This window comes from Eurosta solidaginis, chromosome 1 (assembly GCF_040869045.1).
Source record: "Eurosta solidaginis isolate ZX-2024a chromosome 1, ASM4086904v1, whole genome shotgun sequence".
NCBI classification, from domain to species: Eukaryota; Metazoa; Arthropoda; class Insecta; order Diptera; family Tephritidae; genus Eurosta; species Eurosta solidaginis.
The window spans coordinates 268,305,337-268,327,724 of record NC_090319.1 but is presented as its reverse complement, the minus strand read 5'-3'; the positions used below and the strand labels follow the sequence as shown (position 1 = coordinate 268,327,724).

At 34.6% G+C, this 22,388-nt stretch overlaps 1 pseudogene; it reads right to left on the bottom strand.

Annotated features, from left to right (window-relative positions):
* The window catches only part of LOC137240470 (uncharacterized), a 97,556-nt pseudogene that overhangs the window by 40,944 nt on the left and 34,224 nt on the right, over positions 1-22,388 (bottom strand).

The window sequence follows — 22,388 nt, the reverse complement described above, 5'->3', positions numbered from 1 at the left end:
ATGTATGCTTCTCCCTGTCCCGATTCTCTCCAGAGGATGCTTGCACTCTAACACGCCTTTAGATGCTGTGCTATGCGAGATTATTGCCTTAATTGCAGCTTGACTGTCAATATAAAAGTTAACACGGTTGCAGCTTAAGCTATTCTCTTCCAGGGTTTCTACTGCTTTGGTTACGGCTAATATTTCCGCTTGGAAAACGCTACAGTAATCCGGCAGCCTGTAGGATCTGCTTATTTCTGGATCAGCGCAGTATACCGCAGACCCTACTCCTTCCACTACTTTGGAACCATCGGTGTACACATGTATCGCCTCGTCCGCCATTTGCGCACCCTTGCGCCAACCGCCCACCTCTATTGTGGCCTTAAGATCTCCCTCGAAGCGCAGATAGGGCATCATGTAGTATGTTCGTCTTGTGATTGATGACGCTATACTACTATGGCCATACGTTCGGCGCTCAAGCTGCCCCGCAGCACCGAGCCTGGTTACGGTCGTTAACGCTTTGTTCTTTGCTACCAGGTCTACAGGTGGGATGTGCAAAATGGCATACAGTGCAGCCGTCGGGGTTGTTTTCAGGGCTCCCGTAATGCTAAGCATCGATAGTCTGCATACCCCCTCTAATTTTTTGAGGTATGTTGTTTTTTGTGTGGCTTTTCACCAAACAAGAATTCCATAGTATAGAATAGGGCTTACAATCACTGTAAAAACCCAATGAGAAAGAGAGAGCGATATGCCCCACGTACACCCCAGCATTCTTTTACATGCATAGAGTGCCGTTGAGGACTTCTTGACCCTCTCCTCCACGTTGAGCTTCCATGACAGCTTACTGTCTAGGATGATTCCTAAATATTTTGTGCAAGGTTTCTCCTGTAAGGTCAACCCTCCTAACTTAGGCCTGGTCCAATTTGGGACCTTGGACCTCTTTGTAAACAAGACCATATCCGTCTTCTCCGCATTGACTTTCAATCCGACATTATATGCCCAGGTATGAATATCGCGAAGCGCCCGATCCATCAAAGAACTAATCGTTGGAAGGCACTTTCCACTTATGATAATTGCAGCGTCATCTGCGTAAGCCGTAAGTTTTACGGGTCCCTCATCGAATTGCCTGAGAAGTTGGTTGATGACCAGCGTCCACAGCAGAGGTGATAGCACCCCTCCCTGCGGCGTGCCCCTGTCCACTGATTTCGTGGTCTCGTACAATCCCCATTGTGATGTAATCTTTCTGCAATTTAACATGCAGCCGATCCATCTGATTAAGGCAGGATGTACTTTAATGTAATTAAGACCATCCATAATCGCCCCTTTTGCAACATTATTGAAAGCCCCGGCAATGTCCAAGAAGACTCCTAGAGCATACTTCTTATATTCCAGGGATTTCTCTATGCTTATTACCACCCTATGCAATGCGGTGTCTACCGACTTGCCTTTGGTGTACGCATGCTGTGTTGTGGAGAGCAGCTTTTCATCCACGTTGGACTTTATGTACACATCTATCAGCCTCTCAAAGGTTTTGAGCAGAAATGATGTTAAGCTAACGGGTCTATAGTCTTTGGGATACACGTGACCGATATTCCCCGCCTTTGGTAGAAAAGCTACACGAGCAGTTCTCCAAGAGTGCGGTACATGATTCAGTCGTATGCACCCATCGAATATTATTTTAAGCCATTTAACGACCACCCTACTAGAGACTTGTAGCATGGCCGGGAATATACCAACTGGGCCCGGCGATTTAAACTTAGAAAACATCTTCACTGCCCACTCGATCTTGGTATCGGTCACCAAGCCCGGCACTACTAGCTCCGAGATCGAAGTGTGAGTGATGTCTGCTGGCTCCTCTAAACCGTCTCCCGATGGGAAATGTGTATCGAGAAGCACCTCAAGGGATTCCCGACTATTACGTGACCATTCCCCGTTCTCTTTCTTTATTAGTCCCTGGACTATGTTTCCCTTTGCTAGGACTTTTTTCAACCGTGCTGTTTCGCTGGAGCACTCTATGTCCGTACAGAAACTTTTCCATGAGTTTCTGTTCGCCCTGGTAATTTCACGTTTGTAGATCCTCAGTAGATCCCTGTACTCGTCCCGACACGCTTCGCTTTCCGCGGTCTTTGCGAGCTAAACATTTCTTTTACCTGTCTTCTTAGAAGACTCAGCTCATCGCTCCACCATGGCGGCTTTGCTTTTCCTCTGAATCTTCTTAGAGGGCAAGCTTTGTTATACGCAGTCATAAGCGTCCTTGTTAGGAATTCATTCGACTCCTCGAGTTCCTCTACATTAGCAACCTCTTTGGGTTGTCCCAGTTTTGTTTCTACATGTTCCTGGAATTTATTTCAGTTCGTTGACCTAGGGTTTCTAAAGGTTCCTCCCTTCTCTACCCTCTTTAGGGGGATGTTGAAGCTGATATACGCATGGTCGGAGAAGGATGGTCTATCAAGAACCATCCAATCATACCTAGATATATCTCGCTCAGAGCTGAATGTAATATCCAGAACATTGCTGGATGTTGGACCATTGTATGTAGGGACATTTGCCATGTTGGCTATCTGCAAATTGGTTTGCATGATGTAACAAAACAGAGATTCGCCTCTCTCGTTCGTATCTGCTCTTCCCCACGCATTGTGGTGCGCATTTGCATCTGCTCCTATGAGCAACCGCCCTTTGCGCCCTTCCTCCTGTACTAGCCTTTTGCACTCCATCGGTGGGACCTCCGCAGCATGGGCCATGTAGCAGGACGCCAGGATAAATGCCTGCCTATTCGTGTAGTAAACGCCAAACCCGCGCGCGCTAAGTCCAGAAACCTTTCCTCCCGATGAGAGCCACGACTCCTGGATCAGCGCCACGTCAAACGAACCCTCCTCAAGGGTTGGGAGGAGTTCGCTCGACGCCACTTTACTGTTATGGAGGTTTATCTGTAGGACACGCAGCGCCATTGGGCTGTTTGTCCCCCTCCAGCACCTTCGTCTTGACGTCGTCGTCCTCCCCTTGTCCTTTCGGTTTAGAGTATTCGAGGTCCCCTTCAGCCTCTCGTGACTGTTGTGCAGGGTGTTCCTCTGTGCGAGTCACAGCACTATTTAGCGGCTGGTCCTCTTCTAGCACGTTCGTGGTGACGTCGAGGACCTCCACCTGTCTTTTTTCCCTTAGGCTTTTGAGGTCCTTTTCGACTTCGCCCACCTCTAGCGTGTTAGGGTTATTATCCTCGGGACTTCTTTTCCTGAGTCGCATGTAAATTTTGCCAGTGCCAAAGGACATTTTACCAAGCTGCGTGTACAAAATATCCTCCGCCTGCTTGTTTATTTGGAAGATGTAGAACTGACCATCCTCGGTAGGCCGAGATACAGTAAGTACCTTCCAATCCTGTGTCGGTATGTTCGGATTCTGATTCTGCAGAAGTCGCAGTGTATCCTCCGACTTCATCACGCATGGTATTCATACCTTAACTTTTGGTACCGTGGGGATTTGCGCTTTATCCACCACCTCAAACCGCGCGTTCGTGCCTTGCCTTTGGAGGTTTGGAACCACTTCCTCCAGCCACCGCAAGCTCGCGATGTTGTCGCACGCTATCATCTTCACACCATTATACCATCCCCCCGAATCAAAGGTTGGAAGGGGCTTACTTGGTTGTTCCCGCATCATCTTAAGCATTAAGCTAATAAGTTCCCTTTCCACAGATCTCCACCTTTCAGTACTCATTTGTCCGAAAGGACTGCTACGATCAACCAGCGCCACAGTCAGTGACTGCTTTGCCACATCACTCATCTTCTCGGGAAAAGCAGGAGTCTTAGTGTTATCTCCCTTTGGCACCTCCGAGAAAGCCGGAGTCTCAGCGTTAACTCCCTTTAGCGCCTCCGAGAAAGCCGGAGTCTTAGCGTTATCCCCCTTTGGCTTATCTCCTACTTCCTTAATTGGAACTTCCCTCTGACTCTCACCTTTCTAAGTAGTAGCTACCTCGCTATTGAAGCCCATCTGTCTTACAGCTTTGGGCCTACTTGTCTTGTCTATGCGACTGCCCTGCCTCGCGGCTCTAGGACTGGGTCCTTTCTGCCTCTTGAAAGTAGGCTTTTCGCCTTCCGCCGAACGTTGCCTCTTCATTCTGCCATTCGACGCTTCTTCCTCCTCGTACCGATTGCAGAACCGAGGGTTTCTCGCAGCAAAACTTTTGAACTGTGTTGGGTCGACCACTGCTCCCAAGCGTTGTACAATTCTTAGTGCTGCACGGTACTGCGAGAGAGCTCTTTTACTTCCTCTGCTCCCTACCCTTCTCCACTCTTCTACTCCGTTTTCATTTGTGTGCTTCTCCAATACGGAGTTCATTAAATCAGCACTACTCTCGCTCTCCGAGTCCGACGCATCGCTTAATTCGTATTTGCCGTCCTTGTATTGCGACTCAGTCCTCCTCTTTACATCGTCCTTTTTACAGTCAGGTAATGTAATGAGTCGTTCATCTTGGTTTCGCGTATCTACAAAAGACGACAATGTTTAACTGCGTTTACAAGACTTGACTTGTATTTAAGGTGAATACGATAGGCTCCTAAGTGATGATATATTCCAAGTCCTTCGCCACTAAATTGCTGAGCGACAACCTAACATTGCCCGGTGGTCAGTAGAATGAAACGCAGATACGCACACTATAAACTCGTCACTGCTTAGGAAAACCGAGCAGTGATGATGTGACGTCACGTTAAGAGAACCGAACTTATTGCATATTCGTTAGTTAAAAAAACCTCTTTTGAATTTACATATAATGAAAGTTATTTTGGTTCAAATAAAAATCATTTCTAAAAAAATTCGAACATCAAAAAATAAAAAAAAATCATAAAAGCTTCAAAATTTTTATTTTAAACTTTTAGGTACGAGTTTAATCTCACAATTCGCAATGAATAAAAAAAAAACAGATTTCATCAAGTGTGAAAATGGGCCAAATTTAATTTTTGTTTTTTTTTTTTTTTTGCATTTCGAATGTTCGAAGTTTTTCGAAAACACGTGAAATTACTTTACATACCAATCGTTATGCGATGCATTAAATTCTTTTTTTAATCAGCAAAAATAAAAAAAGAGTAAAATAAATGATAAAATTAGCAATTAATTTGACGGCTATTTTTTTACACGCAGATGTAGTTTTTTTATAAGAATTGCTTGCTTTTAATCAGTTTTAGAATGAAGTGGTTTATGTTACATCTTTATTAAGTAAGCTTATTTTTTTTAATAAAAGTTTAGGAAATAATTTGAATATGAAAATTAGCTAGGAACTCTCCTTTTAATGAGCGGCTGTGTATGTTATAGTTTTTACGTTTTTCTATGCATTATGTCTCATTTTTTTCCCAACAAACATTCGTAGGCACGTTTTCCTTTTATTCATAAATAACTGCTCCTACGCTTTTGCTACCGTTTTTACATAATATGTTGTTTTTGCTGTTGTTGCTATTATTATTAGATAAATTCAACAGTTGGCGGCTACTGCTGCTATGCCACGTTGTCGTGCAATTTTCAAAAGGGCCAATTTGCTGCATTCTTGCATAATATCACACGCCAAATGCTCAAGCGTTCAGCAAACCTTTGATCAACTACCAACAAAAACAACAATAATATTATACAGTAATATAAAAAATAATAGCACTAATTCCATTACAGCCAACGCTTTTGCTTTGATGGTGAATTTAATTTAGAACAGAATTGGCCCGCAATGTTGCCAACATAATCAAGCACCGCCCATACAGCTATATGCCTGCGTGTATATGTATGTGTATGTGTGGATAAAACAGACAAAAGCAACTAATTCGAGTTTTATTTGTATGTGCACGTTGCGCACAGTCTGTGATCGCTTGATCATCATCAAGCTTACTAAGCACAGGTCGTTTGTTGTTGGCTCTTCATTGATAGCGATGGTCGCAATGCGCACTTCTAATTAATTTCACTCGCAAATAGCCCTTGCCGTTGCACATTTTTGCAGTCTCGTAGCACTCCAATATGTTCGCTTGATTTGTCGCCGCTGTCTTTCAGCTGCTGCACAAATGCGATGATATTTGTTGCACAGTAGTCTAGCGCTTCATTTAGCATTAGCTTGTATGTTGTCTGTATGTTTGTCTGTCTATTTGTCTACTTCTGTTTAGCTGGTTATAGTTTTTTTTCTTGGTGTTTGTGTGTTTTGTTTTACTTTATGACTTTTTTACTAAAGTCAACTAATTTAGCGAAACACTTTTCGTATTTGTTTAAAACGCGCTAAAGCACTTAGTCAGAATGGTCATTAGTGTTAGCCACGAAGAGCTCTGTACGCTAAATATGTTTTTACTTAGATCAATTATTGCGATCAACTTGCAGAAGACCAGTAGGAGAGTTCGCTTTTTTAGAAATATTATTAATCGCAAAGTGATTAATTGGCATTCGGTTATTTTTAAAATTGATTAATAATCACTAACCTTAAGATTAATAAGATTTATCAGGCATCTTTTTTGTGTCAAATACGATAAATCAAAGATTTTTGTAACCTAGTCTTTAGTTACCGGTAATCTCAACTAATCAACAGACTGTTTACATATTTATTTGACTTTATTAAAGATTTAAGACACAGACTACTGCTGAAGTAACAAAAAACCTTATAAAAAAATATTTGTATGAATTATCCAAAAATGTCGCAAAACATAGTTAGTGGCAGAAAGCGGAAGCTGATATTAAAACTTTAAAACTTTGACTAATAATAAGATATAAGTCCCAACGTGAGGATCGGTGAGGAACCCAACTAAACCTAGTCGTGAAATACGCCTACGCAAATCTAATTTTGAATCGAACCACCTTCTAACCCGGTCTTTAGCTATCAATAATATGTCGTTAAATTTTTTGCGACTATCTTTTTTATGAACGATTAATTATGCCAAAAACTTAAAAATGAATTAAAATGAAGTTAAGCCTCAGTCAATTATTGCCATTTCTTTTCACAAATGTTTTTCTTCAAATGCCTAGTCTTTAAATAGAGGTAATCTTTCAGCCAACTTTTCCGATTAAGTTGTATAATCTATAAATTGCGATTTTTAGGACTATGATTAATCAGAAATCTTTCGTTGTCGGTAATTCATAAACCATTTTTTTAAATAAACTTTTGTGTAAGCGAATAATTATCTTTTTTAGATGAGTGATTAATAAAAAAATATTAACTTTAGTTAGTGATATATTTTTTATCTAAATTTTGGGTAGAATTTATTAAATATGCTCTTTACGCTGCTCAGGAGTTGTTAATTTTGTAGCCAGTTTTTTCTGACTATCTTTTGTATTATCGACTGGGTATTCTAGTTAGAGATATTAATAGTAAGAATTAAATAATCTTTAGCTCTCGGTGATTAGAAAAAAAAAATAGTGTGACTACCTTTCTATGATCTATAAAATAAGATAGGTATTAGTATGATTAGTAAGAATTAAAGAATCTTTAGTTGTTGGTTCTGTGCAAGCCGATTTTTTTATAAACTTGTATAAACCTGAATAAAAAGGCTAGTTAGAAACAGAAGCAACAAGAATTAAATGATCATTAGTTCATAATCAACTAATGTATGCTAGTTAGAAATACAATGCATAAAAAATAAATAATATTTAGTAAATATAATCGTACTAACTAGATTAATCAATCAGGAAAATATTTTTTATTGAAGTGCATTAACTGGCTAATAAATGTGCTTGTTATAATAATGACTAATAGAAATAAATAATCTTTAATTTGCATTAATTCATAAGTCTACCTTTCAACTAACTTGTGTAATGTAAAGTGATAAAAAATAATAATTTTTGGTAAATATATTCTATATCTCATACAACTAAGGTCGACAAAAAATTAAATGATCTAAAAAGTCAAATATTTGTTAATTTAATTTACCTTCAGTAGGCGAATTAATATAGTAAACTTGAATCAACTTTTTTTTATTTCTTGTTTGATTTCTAACCTTTGAAGTTATTGTTAGTTGTAAATTAATTGATAATTTTAATCTAGTTATTGAACGTATGTAGTTTGATGATTAAGTGAAACCATTAATTCGCATAATATTTTATTGCCGGTACGTTCAATTAAAAAAAGTATTTTATTGGTGTCGTTCAATTGGTTTCCACTATAGGTTTTAGTGGTTTCAGTTCATATAATCGTTAGTTGTCAATATAATTTTTAATGTATAAATCTATCCATTAAAATTTGAATTGACAATTCTTGTTTCTTGGATCTTTAGAAGTTTTGTTAGTTGTAGATTAATCTTGAAATCTTCAATAAAGTATGTTTAGTAAGTGAAACTCTTAATTCGAATACTATTTCATCGAATACACAAATCAATTTGGAATATGTGTTTTATATAACTAATTTGTATGGATTTGATTAGGGGTTTTAGTTCACCAAATAGTCAGCTTATATAACCGCTAGTTTCTTTTTTTATTTTCAGTAAGTGAATTTATTGATTATATCTTAAATTGACTTCCTTTCATGACTGATTTCTAATCGTTAGAAATATTAGTGTCGATTAATCAATAATTTTAATCTAATTTGTTTACAAATTTGCAGTATGCTGTGGAGGTAGAGCGATTATTTCAAAATAAATTATATTTTTTGGGGCATTAATGAATTGCTTAGTTATGTGTGAGTTAGATTTTATAAATAAGGTACTATACTTTGTAAAACTAAAACTAACAACTAAACAGTTTCAAGACTAAAAACTGTTTTTCTCTATATTTGCTTCGAAAGTTGATCCCAATGCTTTACGTAATTTTGATAGTTATTGATATTGGAACAAAATGATTTTTATTAATTTCGTCCTACGTTGCTCAAAATTGTTTATTTTAATCCAATTATATAATTCGAAAGTAGGCAATGTGTTTGTAACTACTCCACGCCAAGCTCCGCCGGTTCGATTACCGGTTAAAAGTTATCAATATTAAAAATGTTTAAAAAAGGGGGTTTTCAGGCGATGTCGCCACTCGGAAGTGCTCGTACACTTCCCGACTATTTTTGCAGCTAAGAAAGGAATCTGCGTAAAAAATGATCAAATTTGGCATATGCCCTTTCTGAGTCAGTATAGAAGTTGGATGTTCTGTCAATTTGTAAATAAAATAAATGCAAGCACACCGGAAATCAAACTTATAGTTGAAGCTTAAATTTTTTTTGAGTTATCATCGCAATATTTAATAAACCTTCGTGATTCCTACTGTGACTTCGCAATCAAGCGCTTCACATACGGATCAAACCCGATTGACACAAGTTCTTGTAGTTAGTGTCACATTGCTACCACCGCCTGAGTTTAGAATTTACTCCACCACCATTAAGTTTGATAATTTCACTGCGCGCCAGTGTTTCGTTAGATGACTTCCTTATGTGCACAGCGATATGCAATCACGGTTAAATGTTTAAAATATGCCAAAGTTAAACAATTAGTTTAAATGATAAGAATTTGTGGTCATAGCGAAAGGAGGAGTACGAAGGCAGTTTAGTTTCCGAGGAGCACTCAACTCGAAACATTTTTAATTAAATGGCAATTAATGGCAGCTATTAAGTGTTGGTATATTATGCCTGCTAACTAGCAATTATCTATCGCTAATTAAAAATACTTAAGCAGCAAACGCGAATAGGCAAAATAATGAAGAGGATGTTAAAGCGCTCGTATTCTGTGCAAATATGTGACACTTTGTGTGGTCAAAGTACTTTAATAAAAAGGAATATTAATATATTTATGAATAGGTAGCAGATAAGCAAAAATTACTCAGCGCTATCAAAACGTAAAAAAAATTATGAAAAATTTTATTTATCCAACTTTTTATTAAACATACAAACACGAGTAGTAATGTTATGCATTTTATCTTAAACTTTTCATAACATCAACTTTTTATTGCACACAGAGTAATTCTCCTGGTCACGTCCTATGTATCATAATAAATCATAATATTTAACATTTCACACATTCAACTTTCTGTGTTCCCTTTTATTTTGCACGCAACACTGATGTTAAGCCATTAAAATAACGCAAAATATAGCCGCCACTTTGACAAGCGGAAGCTTACAAATTACTTTTGAAATTTCTTTGATGGTATGCAATTAGTTTAAGAGCAAGTATTGATTGTTCAAGGATACAGCTTGTAGGCATTTTCTTTGCTACGTTGCTTATTTTTTTATTTATTGCAATTATCTTCATACACACATATAGTTGTGCAATTAATTTTCTATCAGTAACCTAAGTACGAAAGTGTGTAGCTTGTTTGATATGGTGAAAACCTATAAAGCAACGAAAGACTTAAGCAACGAACTCGATTTCATATTGGTTTAACTTTCGATTAGAGAAATGTTTGTGTGTATATAAAATACGTTTGACTTCAAAATAAATTTTAACACTATGTGTTGAAGTAATATTCAGCAATTTGTTAAAATGACTAAATAAGTGAATTCATTAGCAAGTTAAGGCGTACTAAATTTGGTTATTTTGATAATCATCGTTAATATTAATGTTTAAATATTTGGCATAAGTGCCTGAGGTGAGCACTGTTTGCAATATAGTACGCTTATAAATTATTGAGTCATATATTGTGAACATCTTTTAGTACTTTTAAACTAACTATTCCACATTTGCCACAACAGTTTTGGCGAGTGTGATAATTCAAATCATTTTAAAGCAATTTTTTTTCTTTCAGTGTTTTGTTTTTTTTCCACGTTTCGGTTTATTGTTGATTTTTTTTAAATTGTTTTGTTTTTTTTTTTTGTACACCCCTGTACACACGTTTATGGTTGTTTGCAAGCTCTGTGTGATATAAAAATATGTTTTCATATAACTTACCTTCACGTGAATTCGGTTTCGCCTAAACATAATTCTAAACAATCACGTCGCGACATCACTGGTATCGTGCGTTTTGCATATCCATTCAGTTTGTAGCTTTGCACGCGATCAACACACCAGGCACGTGCACATGTTCGTATGCCGAGACATGATTTTTGTGCATAAATTGTAAAGACAGGGAATTGTGATTTGGTGAGGGCTCCTAAAGGAATAAATGGAAAAGTGAAAAAAAAAATATTTATGATATGCTAAAATAATGTACTCAAAATGAAAAACAAGTTTAATGGATAAGTAAAATGTATGAAAAACAATAATAATAAGTTACATATAACTAAAAACTGATAATAAGAGAAAGTTGAGTAGAAAAAAACCACAAAAGTATTGAGGCTTTTAATTAAAAAATTAATGAAATCCATGCAATGAAACAGAGTAAACAGTTCAAGAAGCTACAAAAAACAAGAGCAGAAGCTAAAAAAAAGTTAAAAACTAAAAAAAAAATACATATGAAAATTTAAAAAAAATTAAATAAAAATATGAAATAAATTAATAAAAATAAAACAAATAAAAAATTTTAGAAATAAAAACATTAATAATATAAAAAAAATTGAAAATTAATTAAAAAAAAATCAAAATTATAATAAATGAAAGTAAAAAAAAAAAAAAACATGAAAAATAAAAGAATGAAAAATAAGAAAAGAGGAAAGTAAAATAAATAAAAACAAAAAAAAATAGAAAAATATAAAAACGGAGAATAAAAAAAATTATAAACCAAATAGTTTAGCTACAAAAGTTAAAAATATAAAATAAAAACACTTCACATAAATGTCTGGTTGTTCCTATTCGTCGGAAAAGTTTCGAAATTTTTGTGTTGTTCCTTTTTAAACGGTTTTATTTTTGGCGCAAGGATCGAAATATTCAAAAAAATCCTATTTGTGGTCTGATTTGACTCATATTTGGAACAAATATTACATGCAGTCCGGTAGTAGTGACATCACAATACTGTGGAGTTCGAGGACTTAGATTGTAACAAATTGTCAGAAAAGAGTCCTTGTAGTAATGAGTCACTAAATGAACTAAATAGAATGAGAAATAAAAGGCAAGTAAGACTAAAAACTTGAAAATAAAATAATTAAAAAAAATTGTTTAAGTTAAACGGTTTTATTGAAAACAATACTTACATTAAGTAATAATAATACTAAAAGCTAGAAAATAATTAGGTAGGTCCTAGGTACTAGTCATCATACTCCCCATCAATCTAGGGTATTGATCAGACAATTAAATAAAAGCGTTGGGCGCATGAAATTTCTAAAAATGTGAGGCATGGCATAACTTGATGAAGGTTCAGTTGGTCTTATATATGACTATCAATAGAAATTTTAAGCGTCCAACGCTTTTATTTAATTGCCTGATCAACGCCCTAGATTGACGAGGAATGTAGTACCTAGGACCTACCTAATTATTTTCTAGCTTTTAGTATTATTATTACTTAATGTAAGTATTGTTTTCAATAAAACCGTTTAATTTAAAACTTTTAAAATTATGTTATTTTTAAATATTTTTCTTTATTTTATTATATTCTGGATGTTAAAATAAAACTTAAAATTAGAGAACTTATAATAAGATAAAAAAATAAAAAATGTTTTGATAAAATAAAAATACGAAACAATAAAAATAAATAAACTTAAAAAGATAAAAAGGAAATAAAAAAATTAAATGCATACATTTTAAAGAGTATAATTTAAAAAAAAAAATTCAAACGAATGTCAGAAACCCTTAAAATAAATATACCACATAATTATTTTTAAAAAATATCAAAAAATTCCATAAAAATTAGAAAAAGTTAAGAAATTTAGCCAAAGAGATAGAAACTAAAAAAATTGTTTGGCATTGGAAAAATATTAAAAATCCAATAACACAAGTTTTGCATATCATATCCAATAAAAAAAATTAGGACTTAAGACAAAAGAAATTATTTTAAAATAAAAAAGTAAATTATAAATGTGATACAATAAAAACAAAGGAACCATAAGGCACGTAAAAATTAATAAAAAAAATCAACAACTTATTGCAATAAAAATACCATTTAAACATTTAAAAAAAAAAAACTTTAAAAAAAGTCTCTTAAATCGAACTAGTACTTGTTTGGTATTTTAAGTCTATGTAGTTCTGAACCAGAAATTTTGATCACTAACTACTGACTTCCTTTCAGGGCTAATAATGGCCTCGAAACGAATGATGTGCAATTGCATTACCAGCAATTTTGCTTTGATTTCATGCTAATGTATTAAGTATCCCACAATTACACTGCAGATTAAAGGGGTGCGTGAACTTGATTTGAACTCTAAAGACTACACCGCTTAGGCATATTTGAACATAATTTATGGTTTGTGAGTATTTGCTTAACGTATACAAAGCATAAAGCGCTTTAGGTAGCATACAAAAAGTTCAAAAACTTTGTAACTGGGAGCAACTGACGTTTTGTTACATACTTTAAAGGCATTGGTAGCATACATAAACGTTATAACTGTGTTGCTATAATTTATAATATTTGGCTGCAATTTTCTATGAATTCGTTAGCAATAAAATAGATATGAGTGTGGATTGGGGATCAATGTTAAATTGGCAGAGAGTAAGCATGGCTGATAGTGTTGTACTCCAATTATACTAAAACTAACAAAATTTAAATTTTCCCCGTCAATATATGGGGTTTTTAACTTTTTTATTGAAATCTGAAACTGCGTTTTATTATATTTTTATAAATATCGCATGCTGTGAAAATCATGGAAGCACTTAGTTGAAATTTTTTGTTTAAATGATTTTAATGACTTTTTTATTATTATAAAAATTCAAGAGGAGGCTCCCCAACTATTATTTTGTCATTTGCTACCATTTTATAAAGCATAACGTAGTTTATTTGTCTACTAGATTTCGTTATGATAAATGGTAATATTACCTTAAATTTAAGTTTTTTAATTTCACAAATGATATAATAATAAAGTTTTAATGTGACGTGTTGATGGATTGATGAGGGGTTTGCGAAAATAACTAATGATGTGAATTCACTGTCAACATAGCGAGTAAAAAGTTTGGATGGAAAACACACTAACACAAAAAGTATAAAATTTAAAGACCACTCTGCTTTAATTAGTATTAATGGTATTAAAATTTACTTGTTTGCCTGCGGGGATCGCTGTTAGTATAAATACTGCTTTTAATTCATTTAATAATATTTTGCATATATTATTTATTATTCTTTAGAAAAGTATGGCTCTTAAAAAATAATCTCTTTTTTTGGCATTCAATTTAAAAACTTGCCAGGTAATTTATCCGCACTAGCACACATAATCCAGTCTCGTAGTTGACAGCACGACACGCCTCACTATTTTGACAAGCATCCAAACAATCCGTTAACATCAATGTGCCAGGCAGGGAATTTAGTAATTTGCCAGGTGCTGAGAAAACATAACTGAAATGAGAAAGAAATAAATAAAAGGCTTAGCAAAAAAGTTTTTTTGTTTTTAAATTAATTAAAAGCAATATTTAAAAAACAGTTCTGTTGAACGCGCCGAAAAGTATTCCCCACAATTTGTGTTCTGCATGATAAAATATGTTCACAAGGTGTTAAAAGCAAAAATGGTTAGAGGAATCGCAAAACGAAAAGTGGGACAGTCATATAGCTTAGTTTATAGAAGCATCTCAATATCCCGAAAATACAGCCGATAGATGCTTCTTGACTATTAGCATCATTACGACAAATTTAATCTGAATTCGCTCGTAATATTGTAACAAACACAAACAAATGGGCAACCAAATATCTTTATATCCAAACTTTCATGTTTAGAAAATCGAAAAGATATTTCAATAAGATATTTCCAACTCATCTACCGCTGTAAAATTGAACAGGTAAAACGATGCAGCAGTGGACATAAAAAAGTAGCAGTGACAATTTTTATAAAATTTAATCTGTAAAATTGTGTTTTTTATTTTTTGGATATTTTGGGATTAAACTTTTAAGAATTTTATAACAGAAAATGTTGCAAAACCTATTTTAAAAACGTTTTCGAAATAATTCGAAAATTTGAGAAAATTTTATGAAAATTTCGAACTTTTTATTCGGAGTTCTATGATATTTTTTGGATTTGGAGTTTTGTAGCGCAATCAATTTTATTCTGAAACACACTTCGGAAAAAATTGTCAAAAATCAATGCGAATTTCGGGAGACTTACAACTTTGCGTTTTGTTGGACTAAAACTGATTGGGCTACAAAACGGCATATCAAAAAAAAAAAAAAAAACAAAAAAAAGAAAAAAAAAACAATTCGCGCACTACATCTTAAAATTTTTTCGAAAAGCTCTTTCTCAGATTATCCAAAATAAAAAAATAAAAATTCAACTGAAGAAATTTTAAAAAATTGCCACTACTCTTTTCTGTTCACTGATTTACACATGCCAGCATGAGTAATTTGACTTACTTAAGTATATGATTGTTCCGTGACATTTCTAAAAAAAAAGATACTGATGATGAATACAACAAGCAGTACGCCTTCTTAGTACAATACTACTTAGAACAATATAAATACAGGAATATTTTCACATGCATCAACTGATATTGCAATTGAATTATTTATGTTTGTACTTAAGTGCTATATTTGTAAGTACATACATATATTAAAAAGAGATATGAGTGATACGCCCGTCAAAACTGTAGAATACCAGAGTGAAGATTATGACGTATGCATAGCTTTACATATATTAATAATTTGTTACTTTTCGTACTTAAGCCTCATATATGTATGTATGTAGTATAGGGAAGATATATTTTAAACAAGTCAACATTTCTAGTGCTTCTTTCTACTTACATGTATATAAACATATGATATGTGAGTACCAATGTATGTTATAACTTTTTGCTCATCACCAATTTATCTTTTGCCAGTTTTTTTGTTGCTGGTGGTGCTTCTTGCCCTGGTTATGGCAAATTAGTGGCTGACATTAGTTTTACTGACATTTTGACTGATGATTTGCCGGGCGGTTGCAAACATTATCAGATGTATATCAGGAGTGAAAAGTAATAATAATGATTTTAATAACAATGTAAATGTTTGTAGCGCGCGGACTTGAAGGCGGTGGAAAAGGCAAAAAATAAAATAAAAAATATAAAAGCACTTTCTGGTCGCGGCCGCCGTGGTGTGATGTTAGCGTGCTACGCCTACCACACCGATGATCCTGGGTTCACGCCCCGGACAAAATTTTAGAAACAAGTTTTTTCAATTACAAAAAAAATTTTCTAAGCGGAGTTTCCCCTCCGAAGTGTTTGGCAAGTACTCCGAAGATATTTCTGCCATAAAAAGTTTCTCCGTGAAAACTCATCTGCCTTGCAGATGCCGTTCAGAGTCGGCATTAAACAAGTTGGTCCTGTCCCGCTAATTTGCGCCTTACATTTATTTACTTGTTGGTAAAGCGTGAGTTCCGCTGCCATGTAATTGCACGAATTGAAAGTAATTAAATGCATACAAGAACCTACTTAACATTTTATGGCAAATGGGACTGAGCAAATTCTGTTAGTTGAATCTCGAATTATGAAGTTATGAGAAAAAGCGTTTTCAAGTAATGCTATTGAAAGAAAAGGCATGTAAAGAGTACAATGCATATAAATTTTAGAAAGTGGCTATTTGTCTGGAAAGAATTATCGTCCACCGAAGGAAATGAAGAAAAACACAATAAAAAAAAAAATATAAAATTTATGTACTGAATAGAATACAGACAACTTTAAAAAAATCTTATAAAATAAATAAAGTCGGCAAATGTTTAATATAATAACTCCGCAGAGAAAGCTCCGATTTGAAAAAAAGTTATTTGCAGTTTAAAGCTTAAATATGTGAGATGTAGAATTTCCACATAATTTGAAGGAATCTATAAGAGGAACATGCAAATCGCTAAAATGTGATGAAAATCAAAAAATTGTTATTTACATATCTATAAATTAACAATGGATCAGTCGATTGACATATTTTTAAAAATTGCTTAAAGAGAATTTAAATTTTTCAAAAATCAGTTTTTGTGTGTGTTTTCGCTGTCAACCATACGTTCAGCGAGAGCATTTCACCACATCAGATGATCAAAAAGGTAAAATGGTTAAAAAGGTGGGTTAGTGGAGAAAGAGACTGAGAAAGAAATAAAGTTAGACAGCGAAAGAGGGAGGGATTGAGAAAGGAGGGCAGGTAGAAGGAGAAGCAGCTAGAGAGAGATGGATATAGAGAAAGGAAGGCTAGAAAAGGAAGAAGAGAAAGAATATGAGTTAGACGAACACGCAGACGAAAAGGGAGTAGCGAATACGAAGGGAGAGAGAGTAAGAAATAAAAACTTCGTAAGTCATGCAGATATATCAAAGTTAGGTCAGAACAATGTCTGCCGGTGTGCTAGGATAAAATATATGAGAATGAGTTCAGTAAACAATTCCAATGTATATTTCCCCCAAACGCAACGTTTGCCTTCTGAAGGGGCAGAATCCCACTTTCTAAGCAGAAAATATCTGAAATAACTTTATATAATAAATTGAACTGGCTAGTTTACGGCTTGGTTGGAAATGGAAATGCCCTGTTTTTGCATTTTTTGATCAGAAATTCCTTTTGATTCTTGATTCAAATTGGCAAATGAAAGGCTGCTTTATGATCTGCAGTATCGCTGTTATCTTTAGAATGAAGACTATACAATTTTGAATACTCCCATCTTATAGACCACCACTCTTGCGAATGTTGAATTAAAATATTAGTTGCAAATGTGAAACCCTTTTTCCTATTTTTTTATTCCGAAAATGAAAAATATTTGTTTATTTTCGTCACCTAGCAAATTTCGAATCACCATGCCTTTCTTCATATAAGGGGTTAATCTAATATGAAGCTAAAAAAAACGAAATCGTATTGTAACGAAAACCAACTACTCTCGCCAGGCTCATGTTCCAGGCTTACCATATATTTTTGAAAGATTCCTGCCTAACATTACCTAATTTGCCCGCAAAATTTCCCTCAGAAAATTGCTTAATTTAATTGAAAATTTACATCAAAACAAAGCAAAGGTCGAACAAGAAACACAAAAAGATTAGTTGTAATGGTCGCAAATTAAAGGCAATGTGCTGTAATACTTGCTATAAATACATATACATATACACATACATACATATTTGTACAAATATCATTATACTTTTTTATTGCATAATTTTCAAATCCGTTTTAAGATAGAAAAGAAGTGGAATATTAAGAAATAAAAAAATAAATCAACAAAAATGAGAGTCATGCAATATTGGTGAAGATGGTTGAACATTGGCTTCTCGCAACTAAACATGATCAATGTCAGAAAAGGTTATCGAATTGGCAAATCAATATCAATTCCATAAAATCAAAATAACATTTGAAAATTGCTGAAAGGTCAGCGCTAGCTGGCCTGTTGCAGAAAACATCAATGTTGTGAGTTCCTTTGTGTGTGGAAATCGGCTGATGATATAAAAATTTTGTTTTTTTTTAAGTACAATTAAAAAAAATTAGTAAAGATAGTTAATTTTACAAAAATGTAATTAAAAAATAAAAATAATTTTTTTATAGAAAAATAAGAAGAAAAAAAAACGAATTATAATGAACAGCGAGTTTAAAAATTATTATAGAACAAGTAAGGAAGGCTAGGTTCGGGTGTAACCGAACATTACATACTTAGTTGAGAGCTATGGAGACAAAGTAAGGGAAAATCACCATGTAGGAAAATTAACCTAGGGTAACCCTGGAATGTGTTTGTATGACATGTGTATCAAATGGATGGTATTAAAGAGTATTTTAAGAGGGAGTGGGTAATAGTTCTATAGGTGGACGCCATTTAGGGATATCGCCATAAAGGTGGACCAGGGCTGACTCTAGAATTGGTTTGTACGATATGGGTATCAAACGAAAGGTGTTAATGAGAATTTTAAAAGGGAGTGGGCCTTAGTTCTATAGTTGGACGCCTTTTCGATATATCGCCATAAAGGTGGACCAGGGGTGACTCTATAATGTGTTTGTACGATATGGGTATCAAATTAAAGGTATTAATGTATTAATGTATATGTGAAGGCGTTTTCGAGATATCGACCAAAATGTGGACCAGGGTAACCTAGACCATCATCTGTCGGTTACCGCTAATTTATTTATATATGTAATACCACGAACAGTATTCCTGCCAAGATTCCAAGGGCTTTTGATCTCGCCCTGCAGAACTTTTTCATTTTATTTTACTTAATATGGAAGGTGCCACACCCATTTTACAAAGTTTTTTTCTTAAGTTATATTTTGCGTCAATAAACCAATCCAATTACCATGTTTTATCCCTTTTTTCGTATTTGGTATAGAATTATGGCATTTTTTTCATTTTCCGTAATTCTCGATATCGAAAAAGTGGGCGTGGTCATAGTCGGATTTCGGCCATTTTTTATACCAATACAAAGTGAGTTCAGATAATTACGTGAACTGAGTTTAGTAAAGATATATCGATTTTTGCTCAAGTTATCATGTTAGCGGCCGAGCGGAAGGACAAGCGAGCGACTGTGTATAAAAACTGGGCGTGGCTTCAACCGATTTCGCCCTTTTTCACAGAAATAAGTTATCGTCCCAGAATCTAAGCCCCTACCAAATTTCACAAGGATCGGTAAATTTTTGTTCGACTTATGGCATTAAAAGTATCCCAGACAAATTAAATAAAAAAGGGCGGAGCCATGCCCATTTTGAAAATTTCTTTTATTTTTGTATTTAGAGTTGAATGTTGACATAATTTACTTATATACTGTAAAGATATTAACCTTTTTTTTAAATTTGACTTAAAAAATTTTTTTTAAGCGGGCGTGGTCGTTCTCCGATTTTGCTAATTTTTATTAGGCATACATATAGAAATAGCAGTAACGCCCATTGTTCAAAATTTTACAAATTTTCTATTCTGCGTCATACGTTCAACTCACCTACTAAGTTTCATCGCTTTATCCGTCGTTGGTAATGAATTATCGCGCTTTTTCGATTTTTCGAAATTTTCGATATCAAAAAAGTGGGCGTGGTTATAGTCCGATATCGTTCATTTTAAATAGCGATCTGAGACGAGTGCCCAGGAACCTACATACCAAATTTCGTCAAGATACCTCAAAATTTACTCAAGTTATCGTGTTAACGGACGGACATGGCTCAATCAAATTTTTTTTCGATACTGATGATTTTGATATATAGAAGTCTATATATATCTCGATTCCTTTATACCTGTACAACCAACTGTTATCCAATAAAAGTTAATATACTCTGTGAGCTCTGCTCAACTGAGTATAAAAACTAAGAAAAATTTGTATTATTAAAACTATAACAAGAATTAAAAATGGATAAAGAAATGTTTTAAAAATATAAAATTTCTTATTATAAAAAATGGAAAAAATTAGGAAAAAAAAATTAAACCTTTAAAAGAGAGTTAAGTAAAATAATAATGTACGTAAAATAATAGAAAGAGTCCAAAAAAATATTAAATAACAAACATTAAAGGAAGGAATAATTTTTCAAAACAAAACAGCTTTATAATCACATTGCAGAGATACAGGGCATTACCCGGACTTCGAAAATGTCACCGTATTGGAAGAAGGTAAAAATTATGTCAACGTCAGTTGGCAACCCTACCATCGGATGACAGTGTGGCAGGGCGAACGACTGAAAAAGTGAGTTGAGCGAGAACAGCGAACTTGGTCGCAAGCATTAAATATTCACTATTAATTTTCTTTTAATTAACTTGTATTTCTTCAAATTAAATAAACATTAAATTTATTATTAAACATAAATCAATTAGCTTTGAAAAGTTAGAAGCTAGATTTATGTATCCATTACGCCTACAAAGTAAGTAATTAAAGAATTACAAACGGTGCAGCGTGTATATATGTACATACACAAGCAACGAAAATTTTCAACGACAAAATGGATCAGCGCAAAAGCACGTATAGCAAACAGCGCAACGTCACTTGATATCGAAGAATTTTCAACGTCGCAGTCAACGTACCACAACTGCAAGGCAGCGCAAGTGCTCAAAATACACGACGGCATTTTGATAGACAATTTGCTACGAATGCAAATCAAAGCATAAACGTATTTGCACTCTATACGATATAAAAGCAAATTCGGTAACGAAACGAAGGGCATACAATTTGTATCCACAACGAAAGCAAAAGAAGCAAAAGCAAGCTTCAACGTGAAACGAGCGACGCTAACTTCTCTGCTTAAAACGACATCGACTGCGCAGTTCAAGTTACCAAGTTACCAGTCACTGAGTGGCAAACTGAAGCAATCAACGAGTCAACGGATAAAATTTGAAGAAGAAACACACAAACGTATAAGAATGTGCACGAAATTCTAAACAAAGAAGAATATAACGAAAAACAATTTTTTGACGGTGGACGGCAAAATATTACAATTGAAGAGGAGCAACGAGTTATTAGCTCAATTCAAAGGCAAGTATAGGGTAAACAAATACGAATATTGGTTTTCTACTAATATAATATTTCTTCTGCACAATGATCAAGCTGCATACGCTAAAGGTTAGCCAGCTGAATACACTTCTACGGGCAAATAATTTACCAGCGTCGGGTACCAAGGCAAATAAACTTTTGAAGTTGCAAGATGTTTTGGGCGTCGACGAGGTTGATGCAAATGAGATTGAGGATGAAAGTTCAACATCCACAAACGATATACGGTTGCAACTCAACAGCTTAAAAGAAGCAATGACATTGTTGACGGCAACTATTTCTACAATTGCGCAAAATGCAACACCAGTACCAAATAATGGTGGAATTCAGCAACAATTAAACGATAACGACGACGAGAGACAAGAAGGTATATCATCATGGGAATCAGCCAATAATTTACGAAGACCAATACGTAGAGAAATGTCTATTCAGGACATGATAGGTGTCATGCCTGAATTCGATCCGTTAAAAGGTTCCACATCAGCAATACAATTTATAACACGCACTGAGCAATTCCAACAGTGTTATAACTGGAAGAAAGATAGAGTACTGATTGCGGTTCATCATAAAATGAGAGGCATGGCCAAACGTTGGCTTGATGCACAGTCAGTTTTCCAAGCATGGTCCGAATTTCGCCAGGCGTTTAAAATTTACTTTCCAACAACGTACAACGCAGCTGAAACGCATAAATCACTTATTAAGCGTAAACGTAAAATCGGCGAAGACTATTTAGAGTATTACTACTCAATGTTAACAATCGGTAGACAAGGCATGGTGGATGACAAGTCTATCAATACGCACATAATTAGTGGCCTTAATGACGCAATTTTAGTGAAGACATTAGCAACTATGAATCTATCAACGTGCAGTGAACTATTGGTTGCGCTTAAGAATTTAACAACAGTCAGTAGTGTTTCGGCCACATCTACGATACCACCACCACAAGCAGTGAAGGCTGAAACAAAAACCGATGGAAAGCAAACGCAAATCAAATGTTTTAACTGCAATGGGTTTGGACATATTGCAGCCAAATGTCCACAGCCTCAACGGAAGCCACGGTGCACGGTGTGCACAAAAGTAGGTCACGAATCGAAGAATTGTAACAAG